Source organism: Equus przewalskii, chromosome 28 (genome assembly GCF_037783145.1).
Source record: "Equus przewalskii isolate Varuska chromosome 28, EquPr2, whole genome shotgun sequence".
NCBI classification, from domain to species: Eukaryota; Metazoa; Chordata; class Mammalia; order Perissodactyla; family Equidae; genus Equus; species Equus przewalskii.
The window spans coordinates 1,370,667-1,382,921 of record NC_091858.1 but is presented as its reverse complement, the minus strand read 5'-3'; the positions used below and the strand labels follow the sequence as shown (position 1 = coordinate 1,382,921).

At 45.4% G+C, this 12,255-nt stretch overlaps 1 protein-coding gene and 1 non-coding gene across 5 annotated transcripts in view; both read left to right on the top strand.

Moving 5' to 3' along the window:
• The window catches only part of PSD3 (pleckstrin and Sec7 domain containing 3), a 644,089-nt gene that overhangs the window by 42,487 nt on the left and 589,347 nt on the right, over positions 1-12,255 (top strand). The gene's annotated exons all lie outside the window — the stretch shown is intronic.
• TRNAA-UGC (transfer RNA alanine (anticodon UGC)) lies at positions 7,636-7,707 on the top strand. The gene has a single exon. It is a non-coding gene; the product is annotated as a tRNA-Ala (tRNA).

The window sequence follows — 12,255 nt, the reverse complement described above, 5'->3', positions numbered from 1 at the left end:
GTTCCTGGGATGCGTTAATTGGATTCTAATCTCACTCTTGCCTCCATCGTATTTCACTGTGTTTATTTTCTCTTTTATTCTCATATATTTAAAATGTACTTTCTCTTGCTATATTTTATTTATCTTTGTAAATTATTTTATGTCTTTGACAGGGTGGGGTGGATGATGTGTCTGCGAATGAATATCATTAGTGTGCAAGGTACCAAGCTGGTCAAATGCCACAGTAAATTGACTATGAGATTCTTCCAGGGGCAGAAAATAATTTATAATCCATGTGCCACAAAAGAGTTAAAATACCACAGAATGATAGGCAATCATTAGAAATTCAAATTGAAGAATGTTTAAAGAAATGGGACACACACAACCACCAGCTATTTAACGCTCCCCTCCTCCCGTAAACCAACAGGAGACATACACTAAGAAGTCAATAAGGACTATCTCCTTTTTGTAGATTCTGATTGGTTTTTATTTTCTTCTCTATATGTTCTTTACTTTCCAAATTTTCCATAATAAACATATTTGTTGTTAGTGCTGGTGAGTCTCTTCCGACTCCCAGTGCCCCTGTGCACAGCGGAGCGGAACCCGGCCCGCTCTTTTCCGCTACCCTGTCACCTTCCGGCGCTGTGTCAGACAGGGCTCCGCTGCTGTTCACAGGGTTTTCATGGCCAGTTTCTTCAGAAGTGGGTGGCCAGGTCCTTCTTCCTAAGTAAGCGTATATTTCTATTATAAGATGGAGAAAGAGATGAATAGCACTGTGTCTCTCAGGGCCATGGGAGGAAATAGCATTTACCCCACAAGGTTCAAACAAAGGCCTTGAATGGTGGATTCGCTGCAGAGGGCTGTGCCGGGTTAAAGGAATCCGCAAAGGCTGTTCGGGCTCCACGGTCTGGTGACAAAGGGAGATGCTACCATCCCGGGACTGGAGGAGGCACAGAGCCGGGGCCTGGGGAACGGCCCTGCTCCATGGGGCTGTAGTCACAGAGGAACACAGGCGCCTTCAGAGACGCCGTGCCAAAGCAGGGGAGCAGTAGGAAGAAATACTTATCCTTTCCCTCCTTTACTCTCTGTGATGGTTACTTTGTGTGTCAAATTGACTGGGCCACAGCGTGCCAGCTATTTGGGCAAACACTATTCTGAGTGTTTCTGTGAAGGTGTTTTTGGATGAGATTAAACTCTGAATCAGTAGACTGAGTAGATTGCCCTCCACAAAGTGGGTGGGCCTCATCCAATCAGTTGAAGGACTGAATAGAACTAAAGAGCTGGCTCTCCCCCGAGTAAGAGAGAATCCCTCCTGCTTCACCGCCTTTAATGGGGACATTGGCTTTTTCCTGCCTTTGGAATCAACTGAGACATCCACTCTTCCTGGGTCACAAGGCTGCCGGCCCTGGGACGGAACTAGGCTGTTGGCTGTCTTGGGTCTTCAGCTTGCTGCTGACTCACCCTGCAGATCTCGGGACCTGTCAGCCTCCATAATTGTGTGAGCCAAGCCCTTATAATACACCTTTAGATACACACACACACACACACACATATTATACACACACACACACACATATTATACACACACACACACACACACATATTATACACACACACATCTGGTTGGTTCAGTTCGTCTGTAGATCCTACTACCTGACTAATACCCCCTCTGATCTCCTGCTGGGACCTTCCACTGGCCAAACCCAGCTAGCAGGAGACCAGGGTGACGTCCCGGGACTCAGCAGTGCAGAGGGGGACAGTGACTCTCAGGGTTTACACGCTGAGGGGGCAGCGGGCAGGGGGCAGACAAATAGAGACAAATAAAATGCTCTGGTGGTTCAGAGAGGGGAGAGATTAGAACCAATCGAGAAAACTTTATTGTGGGATTTAAGCAACTGTTCTGAGGATTGAACGGAATTTTGACTGAAAATTACTTAATAGCTGTAAAGCTCTATTATATGCCACCTCTTGTGAAGATTAAGGTCCACAGTACGACACGCTAGAGGACGGTGCCACTCACACAAGATTGTAACATTTATCTCAATAGTTAACTGTGCCTAGCACTTTCCATGTGCCAGGCACTGTGCTAAATCTTTCCATGAGACATTGAATACTTCCTTTTTAAACACTGGCTGCTGACGCAGAGACCTGGACCCCTTCACAGGGACCTAGGAGCATACACGCAAGCCCAGCTGGCGGTTGGAGGGGTAGCTGCAGTCTGCTCGGGCGCTCTGGGAAGAAGAGGCCCTAAGGACCGCGCAGGCCATGCTGCCGTTTGGGTTCCATGTTCATTCTGTGTTTCCCAGTTATTCCAGAGTAGCGCTGCCCTGCGGTCAAGCCAAAGCCACTTCACATATAAGAGAACCAACGCGGAAGCCCCGCGCCAGGAGTGGTTTCCGTCCTTGCAGGAGGAGAGCAGCTCCTCCCCCCTGGGCACCCTGCTGACAAATTGCTCTGGCTGTGGCCCATGGCCAGACCTAGGGAGTTTGACTTACTAGTAAAAAAAGAGGAAAACTCAGAAAGGCAAAGGATTAGACATATGTCAGTCCCGGAAAGGAGGCAGGAGGCGCCCAGTTTCTGCTGATGGGAAATTCTCCTTCCACCTGTTTGTCTGTGTCTTGCCAAGCCTTCGGAAGAAGGAAGGTGGTGGTTGTCATGATGTCAGATATCCTTAGGTCCCTTGATAGGAAGAGAAAAAAGGCACAAGTGAAAGGAGCTGAGTGAAGTGGGTCACACTGTGCTCCACGAGGTGGTGAGGCCCCTGGCCAGGCAGGGGCAGCTTCTCCTTTCTGTCCCAAGCCTCTCCCGGGCACAGCGTGTTGAAGGTCAGCCTGAGGGAGAGCCTGAGACCAGATCTGACTCGTATCTGACTCGTATCTGCCCTCGGCTGGCTCTTGCCACTAACAGACCGGAGGGGAATGTTGGGGCTTGTTCAGGGTCCTCTAGGCGCAGGTCAGGAGCACCCAGTCTCACGGCTGACCTGACCAGGGACACTGCATTCCAGCCTGAGCTTTGACGGGGCACTTTAGGAGCCACTGTTATTGTCGTATTCCGAATTAAAGTACCCAGTGAGCCATGGGATCCTCAAGAACAAGAGACGGTCAACCCTGTGACACCAAAATGAAACAGGAACAGAACCTGTGAATGCAGATGGCAACAGCCCAGAGATTGATCTACACAGTTTCAGGGCGAATCTGATATGGACACTCAGGACCTGGGACCAGTGCTGCAGGGTGGGAGGAGAGGAGGGACCTTTTGTTCCCACAGAACTTCAGGTCACAGGTCTGGGAGCTAAGGAGCTCAGATTCTGGTCCCAATTCCGCCTCTAAGTTGTCTTATGGCCACAGGTGAGTGAAATATCTTCTCTGGCTTCTGTTTCCTCAGAATTAAAATGATACAGCTGTGCAAAAAGGCCTCTGAGAATTTCCCTGTAGTGGATATAGCTCTGTTGAGTTACAGAGCCCACGGTAGTGGCATCTAAAACGTGGGGTCCGCGTCTCTTTGCTTCTGCTGGTATCCTGTAAGGGAGGAGCATAGAATCTCAGCTCCAGAGCCCTGGCACAGAATGTCCGTACTGCCTGGGTTGTCATGGATTCTGACCTCTCGCTGTGGCCTAAGAGAGCTCTGCCCATGGTAGTCAAGCTGTCACTAGCTTATCCTATGCCATGGCAGACATCGCTAATGGATCAACATATTATTTTCCTAAAACCATTTCAATCCAGAGCTCCAAGGAAATACTAGTAAAAAAAATAGAATAGGCTTGCTAGATGCAACTTATTTGTAATCCCTGCTTTCATCTTTTTCTTTCCAGTTTGACGTTCTTCATGGGGTAGCATCAAATTAATTGGCTTGCATGGTAAATTCAGCTATGGTAGGAGATGACCACATTCTAATTAGGGTTTTAAGTAATTGGACTCTTTTAGGCAACAGTCTTTGTATTTAAGTATTATATTAATGAAGAAATTTGTTCTCATAATTTAGCACTGGGTAAACAAAGATGCGGTTGCCGCAGAATCATGGCCTGTGAGAGAAGAGGAACAGCAAACATGTGTCTGGACATCCCCTTAGTCCCCTGGCAGAAACACAGCACAGTTACTCAGAACACATTCAGTGATAACACTGTTTTCTCAGTTCTGAGTAATGGTGTTACTTGCGTCTCCTTTGGGAGATTTCCATAATCGAATGGAGTTTCACAACAAATTTGGCCCTAATTATCTTTCACTTAATTCAATTCATTTGATTTAATCTAGATTGCTTTGCACCCAGCTAAGTCACCCACCCCTTTCCCTGTAGATACACAGCTGTTACTGGAAGGCAGCTATTGCACCCCCTCCCAGATGTCGCAACTGAGAGGACAGCTCTTTTGGGTTTGTATTAGATCATCTACTCTGATTTGCTGCCCATCCCAGAGCCATTTCCATTTCCGGTCTGCTCTGGTCCTTGCTATGAATTATAGAAGAAACCGTCATTGAGTGAGTGAGAGAAAAAAGTTCCCAAGTCTATGATGCTATTTATCAAAAAGTAGTAACTTGGAAATGATTCTGGGAAGGGCTGCAAAGCAGAGTAGATGACGTAACGCAAGCCCAAAAGGGCTGTTCTCTCAGTCGTGACATCTGAATTTTTTTCTCTCATTGTCAACATACAAAGTTTGTGTAGGTTCTTTGAATTTTGCCTGACAAACTTGTGTTTCACTTTTCATACTTTTCACTCACTCAGTGACAGTTTCTTCTACAATTCATAGCAAGGACTGAGCAAACTGGAAGCAGGGCGCCTGGCTGAGGAAGCCTGGGTTATCAGAACAAGCCAGGGGAGACACGTTTGCGTTAAGACGCAGCAGGCCACCCGGGAGACATTGAGAACGCTGAAGGACTCGATAATAGGACTTCTCTACTCTGATTAACGCTCCTCAACAAAAGGGAGACAAAAGGTGCTTACATCTGGATAAGGAGCACGTTGGGGGACGGCACAGAACGTACCTTGACATAGCAGAGAATTGAGGTTCCTGGGCCATGTCCTGGAACATCGGCTCAGGGATGACATGAGTAGAGGTGACTTATTGGGAGGGCAGTAAAGCTTATGCTTCAGGGCCCCTCTTCCAAGACCCTGGGAGGGGCCTCAGCAGTGCGTTCACAAGGTCAGGTGTTCTTGGAAAATATGCCCCCCAAAAAGAAAAAAGATGTTTGAAGCCCTGTGGTCAAGACCTCCATCTCTGTCCGCCCCACGCTTTGCCGCTGTCCTTTCTCTCCTGTCCAGGGTGTTAAGGGTGCTCATGGAGATTTGAGGCTCCATCTAAGGGAAGCTGAATTGGGGAAACATTAGTTGGGTTAGTGGCACATATTTATGAGATTCATAGTCAGTTTTGTGCACGGGTAAGTGACTGTGAGTTGTCTCAGTATGGGGGTCCCATGCTGCCATGCTGACTTCCTGCTGTGATGCGATGGTGCGTGGCTAGAGGTCGTACGGTGATAAGGACATGTCCTGTGACACCTGTACTGCTGGCCAGTGGAGGAGAAACTAGGATTTAAACATGTGGAGACAGACACTGGTCTGTGGTGAATTCTGCCAATTATCAGACACGTAAAACGATGGGTAGAGGATTCTGATTTCAGTAGCCCTTAGACAAAATGGGAGTGCTCTTCTCTCAGGAATGGACTCTGTAATGCAAGGTATGAAATAATAAAATCCCTGCATAATATTTTTCTTTGTTGCTGGAAGTCAGTGGAATGAGTTGATCAGACTTCCTGTGTGTGAAGGACGCAACCCTACACCAGCACTGCATCCAGGGGGAACGTCTGTGTGCAGTTATATATTTACGCATCTTAACATATCACGCTGTTTCTATAGCATCTCAAGGTATCTTGTCCTACCAGTCTGGTGATTCCAGAGGAAACGATGAGCAAAATAGTCACTGACACAAGTGATCCAGTGACAAAAGTCCTGAACTCAGTCATCAGAAATCACTCAATAACTTATCATCAACACAGAAGTCAACCTACACAGCAGAAGCATGATTTGATTAAAGAGCAGCACAGCTCAACACAACCAGGCAGCAGCCTAACCATTTAAAACTGCTTTCCAACTGCTCTGCTGTGTGCGTTAGTTTCAGATTAATTTGGCATATTTCTTCAAATTTATTGTTTATACTAAAATTCAAATACAACAGGAAAGAAGTAGCCTAGTGGAAGCCCAAATTGTAAGCTGATAGACTGATAGAGCTTAAAAAGTCAAAAGGTCTCCTCTGTAACACAATAGAAACTAAAACAAAATCAAAAACAAAAAAACTCTGATGGTTAAAATTCATAAAGATAAGGATGAGTTAATAAAGCCAAGAAAATATAGATAATGAAAATGACATAGAAGAATTTTAAAAGATAATGAAGGTTAGGATACAGTTGAATGGGAAAGAAAAAAAGCGGAAAGAGGATTAAAATACAAATGAAGGAAAACAATTTGTACAGTCAAACAGTACATAAAGGGCAATAGCAGCTTCTTTTTGATGAATTCGCTGACTTTGGCAAATACTGTGATCTCTCTTTACAGCTTGTTACAGTGGATGATAATTTTATTTGACCTATTTAATGAAAATATAGTTGTTTTTCTTTTTTTTCCCAATAATATTTACAGAAAATCAAACAGGACAAACATGCACACACACGCAAAAAGATGTTTTGAAAATAGACGTTCTAGAAAAGAATTTTAAATGATCAAATCTATCATGAGATTCTGGCTGGTCTATGCCAAAACTGCATGTAAAATTTTGTTTGTAAACTGTTTTCAAAGAGACACACATTCCTTAGATCAGATCAGTTTTTAGCTGAGATGAATATGTTGAAAACCTTCAAAAGTCAGAAAGATTCTACAAAGCACTAGAAGGTATGTTTACTTGGGTCTCATATCAGTCAAATAAAACTGTTGTGTCTTAAAGAACAGAAAAAAAAATACAGTATGATTTTGATTGCTAAAAAGAGTTGTTTATTATTTGCTTGTAATGAAAAGTTTGTCCTTCTGATGTTGCAATGAAAATTGCATTGGGCCGGCCCCGCGGCCAAGTGGTTGGGTTCTCGTGCTCCACTTTGGCGACCCGGGGTTTCGCCGGTTTGATTCCTGGGTGTGGACATGGCACCGCTCGTCAGGCCACGCTGAGGCGGCGTCCCACGTGCCACAACTAGAAGGACCCACAACTAAAAGTATACAACTATGTACTGGGGGGCTTTGGGGAGAAAAAGGAAAAATAAAATCTTTAAAAAAAAAAAGGAAATCACAGGGTTGTAAACTATCATAATCTTAATAAAAAGTTAAAAAAATCATAAAAAAAGAAAATTGTATTATTCTTCAAATAATGGAACTTTCATGGGAATCATGGAGATAATTACTGAATTGGAGTCATTTTTGCATAAGCAATTGGCAATTTTTAAAAAATGACTTGCTTATCCAAAATAGTTTACATGATATTAATCAAAATAACTGGAAAATGTATAAGAAATGAGTTAGACAATTAAATAAATAAACCAGAAAACAACTACTACTCCATTATTGTAAATTCTCTATTGGATATGACAATGCTTTACCAGTTGGTGATTATTGTGCATTACTCTTAAAATAGAAAACCCTGTGAATGATTTTTAACTTTTTGTGATTGAAAACCATGTGTCACCAGGGGATGTAGCTCAGTGGTAGAGCACATGCTTTGCATGTATGAGGCCCCGGGTTCAATCCCCGGCATCTCCACAGGAGTCTTGTTTCTACTTTTGTCTAATCTAATTCAGCCTCTGGCCTTGAATTATTTAAAAAAGTTAAAAAAAGAAAACCGTTTATCTGTGACTTTGTTCAATGAAGTAAAAGAAATGGTCAGTCATATGACAACATATGAAAGGTGAATACGAGGGCGACACATTCTTTCAAAATATTAATAATTATGTAGAGCACCTGCCGTACACAGCTCGTTCCCTAATCTCTTCAGGAAAAAGCCGGCCAGCCGGGCTGCAGCCGAGCGAGACTGCGGCGGACTGCGGCAGTGGGCATGCTGCTTCTCACGTTTGTCTGTGCACTGCTGTCTAGGAGAGAGCGTGAGCCATGTTAAAGTTCCTAACACATTAACACAAGTAAAAAGAAACAGTTGACATTTATTTTAATGACATTTTATTTAACCCTATGGATCTTAATATGTAATCAATAAAAATATATTTCAACATTTAAAATTTTTTTGGTACTGTCTCTGAAATCTGGTGTGTATTTAGCTTCACAGCACACTCAGTTCTGAGCCACATTTCAAGTGTTCAGCAACCACAGGTGTCTAGCAGTTACCACACTGGACAGTGCGGGTACAAGAATCGGTGTGTTTTAAACACATGTGACAACTTGGGTTTTTCTTTAAAGGTCTAAGTGCGATGAAACAGTTTGCCCACCGTAAAGTGTTCGAGCCTTGCAGCGGGGGTGCGAGCTGATCACAAGCAAAATTCACTGCAGGGCTGGACCATGTGAGGCTTGCTTCTGGGGCTGAACCTCTCCCAGGCGATGAAATACAAAAGCGCAGATCCATGGGCCCTTAGAGGAGCGGCCGGGCAAGAGCAGCAACATGGAGCCACCAGTGAGAGCTGGTGACCACGCAGCTGAGCCACAGGACCTCAGACGACCCTGGCCAAGCTTGCGAGGCTATGAGGAGACTCCCGAGGCTCAGTGGGAACAGGAGGGGATGCTGCGGGATATTGACTGTGAACCTTCTGGAATGCCAGCGAGGGTGTGCCAGGGCCCCCAATACTGGGTACAGATACGACAGCTCACTGAGTCTCAGGACAATCACAGTTAGTCGTCCTCATCCTGAATTACAGCTAACACCAGAAAAGCTGAGCCCGGTGAGCAGTTTGTCGGGCATCACACATTGAGGCCTGGAATCGGAACATGCACACCGGCCTGCCTGTCGTTCGTCAGAGCCCCCACCGCGCTGTGGGCAGCGCCCTCTCAGGAAGAAGGGTTATTCCAGAGAGTGCTGGAGGTCCAGGAATCAAAAACCCAAACCTTGCTCTCTCACCTCGGTTACCCTATTCCACTTCTGGCATTGCCTGAAAAGTCCAGGGTTTTCTAACTATTACCACTGTGTCTGCGATGAAGAATGGCCAGGAAGATGAGGCTGCCCCGCTGTCCGGGTGCACACAAATGCAGCAGGGCTGCGTCCAGGGCTTCCCAAAGAACCCTCTCCACTGCGGTTTCCAGAAACACCGCGGGTCCGGGAGCAGGGCCTGCCTGCGTCTGTCAGTATTCCTCCGTTCCGCTGAACTGGGACAACTCTTATTTCCTTCAGACTTCTTATTTCCTAGAGCCTTTCTGAAAACTTGCGTGGATGGAGTTTACTCCGGCCTCTTACCTTTTCTCTCTCGTAGACTTTTTAGGAGGGAAGAGATGTGCTTCTAAAGGAAGAGAAGGTAACATCACATGAAATGAATCACAGTCGGAACGAACAGCCTCTAAGTAATTAAAAGCTGCCTGTTTCCTCCTCAGCCCTTCAGTTTCTGGTTTCTGCCTAAGGAGTTTAAGGTTTAGTCGTGAGTTAAGGGATAAAAGTGGCTTCAAAGGCAGCCTGCTGACCATCGATCCGAGCTGCGTCTAGGGAGGGTGTGAGCAGCGCGGTGCCCTCCTGCTCAAGAGCTAAGGTCATTTGGAAACCGCCCGCTGCTGCCTGTGACCTTTGTAAAGGCGGGTGAGGCCCAGCCTCAGCGCCTCCTCTGTAAGATGAGGAGAGACTGCCCATTTTGCGGGATTTGTGGCAGCATTGAGTGAGATTAAGTGAGACAGCATGTGAAAGTGCCCAGAACGCTTCCTAGCTCGTGGTAAATGAATGTCGCATGAAGGAACAAATGAACATTTTAGGCTTTTTTCCTTATCCTTTAAAATCATTTAAAGAATAATTATACCAATTTATCATTTAAATATTATACCAATTTATCATTAAAAATACTTAATCCATTTCCCACATAGCTTTAATTCTTATAATATAGAGTTTATTTTCCTCAGTAGGCTTCACATGGTTACACATCTTTTTCAACTCACAAATTTCACATAACAAAACAACTTCTACCCCTACTTTCTTTATGCATGAATTTCAAAGCAAAGTCAGAAATCTCTATAGCATGGCCGTTAGGCTATTGCTGGCACATCGTGTGTGTTGTCCAGAGATGGGGTCACAGGCCCTAAGAGCTCATGCGGTTTGCACAGCCAAGAATTGCCTTGGGTCTGGACACCTAACATGACTGTGCCTCCACTGAGGTGCCCAGTTCCCAGGGCACTGAGGAGAAGGCTGGGCTCACAGCTCGGGGACGGCCCTTAGTTGTCCCTGATACTCTTAATGAAAGGAGAACATTTAATACCTGCTCACTTTCCCCATGATGGTGATGATGAGTAATGGACCTCTTGAGTGGCACTTAGGCTCCAGGTCCCCGGTGGGTGTCTGATGTGCCTCACCTCACGCCAGCCTCACACCACCCTATGAGGGCGGTCTGGTACTTTCCCCAACTTTCTACTGAGGAAATGGTGGGGAGAAAGGTTAAATAACTTACCCAAGGCCGCTCGACCAGTAAGCAGCCAAGCCGGGAGCAGATCTAGTCCTCTGGCCGAGAGCAGTAACCATTGTATGCCAGACCAGTGAGAGCTGCAGGCTGAAACCACAGTGAGCGCCACATGGGCCATTCCAAAATGGCAAGTGTGTCTGTTACAGAAAATTACGTATTTTGGGCCCATCTCACCATCTGTAGAGAGCTGACTCTCAAGGAGATTTTTTCCCAGGAGGTGATTTTCACACTTGAATATTATTGTTTGGGGTAATGCGAATTAACTTTGAGTACTCCTTAATCAATACAAAGGCTGTGGGATTGGAGAACCTGGGTTCAAATCTTAGTTCTGCCTCTTAGCAGCCACATCAACCTGGGCATAATGAGCAAAACAGTGGATCTCAATATTTAGTTTGTTGCCTAGCATATAGTCAGTGCTTTATAACCATTTTCTAGTATTCTTTTTATTATCACCACATTTTTGTTGAGCACCTATTATGGGTAGGCATTGTTAGTGCTCCTCAGAGCTGGCTCTAACATTTTGATATAGGAGAGATTCAGGGGTGGCCTTCTGGCTGGGGGCAAGGTGAGGCACAGGGCTTGTCTCCAAGCTGCCTTACAGAACTTTCTGCTTGAGAAACGTCAGTTTTACACACTAACGACTAGAGAGGGTAGCCTGGCAGGAACCATGGATGGCCCAACGCTGCTCCTAATCCACACATTGTGACCACGAACGTGGGTTCCATAGAGAAGGCTTATGCATAGCGATGTACCTGCCATTGTGCTAGAAAAGAATAGGGGCTGACTCCACCTTTAAGAGCCTGACCATCTTGTTGGAAAAGTAGAGACATAAATAAATCACGTGGTAGGAGACTTTCTGAAGGAGAGCCCTTGCCAGGCACCGTGGCAACTTTAGAGAGGGAGCTGACGGTGCTTTGTGGAGTCGGGTTCAGCTTCACAGACATCATATCCGAGTTGGGTCTTGTAGGACATGTAACAACATGCCAAGGAGAGAAACACGGGAGCCAGCTAAGCAAAGAAAACAGCATGAACAAAGGCCTGATAGCATTTAAAGGCCTGGGATGTTCAGGACATGGCATCGTGGGCAATGGCCTAGGAGCCAGTGTGGCTGCAATATAGTGTACAGGTTGGGGGGCAGAACACCAAGAAATTAGCCCGCAATGATGGGTTGGACCAGATAGTCTGCTGGGGTAAAGCATTTGGACCTCATCATTAAGGTAATGGCTAGCCCCTGATAATTTTTTTAAACACTTCTTTTTTTCTTAAGGTATGGGGTTTTTTAGAAGATTGGCTCCAAGCTAACATCTGTTGCCAAGCTTCTTCTTTTTTTTTCTCCCAAAACCCCAGTACATAAATGTTTATCTTAGTTGTAAGTCCTTCTAGTTCTTCTATGTGGGACGCCACCACACCTTGGCTTGATGCGCAGTGTGTAGGTCCGTGCCCAGGATCCAAACTAGTGAACCCCAGGCTGCTGAAGCAGAGCGCACGAACTTGACCACTCGGCCACATGGCCGGCCTCCCCTGATAATTTTTAAACAAGGAAATACTAAGATCAAATCCTTGTTTTAAGGATACAAAAACATCAGAGTATAGTGCCTGAGAAAACATCTCCAATTCTATTAGTCAGTATGCTAGATTGTGCTGCAATAATGAACAAACCCAAAACTTTAAAGACTTAAAACACGTTTATTGCTCTCTCCCACAAGACGTGTCC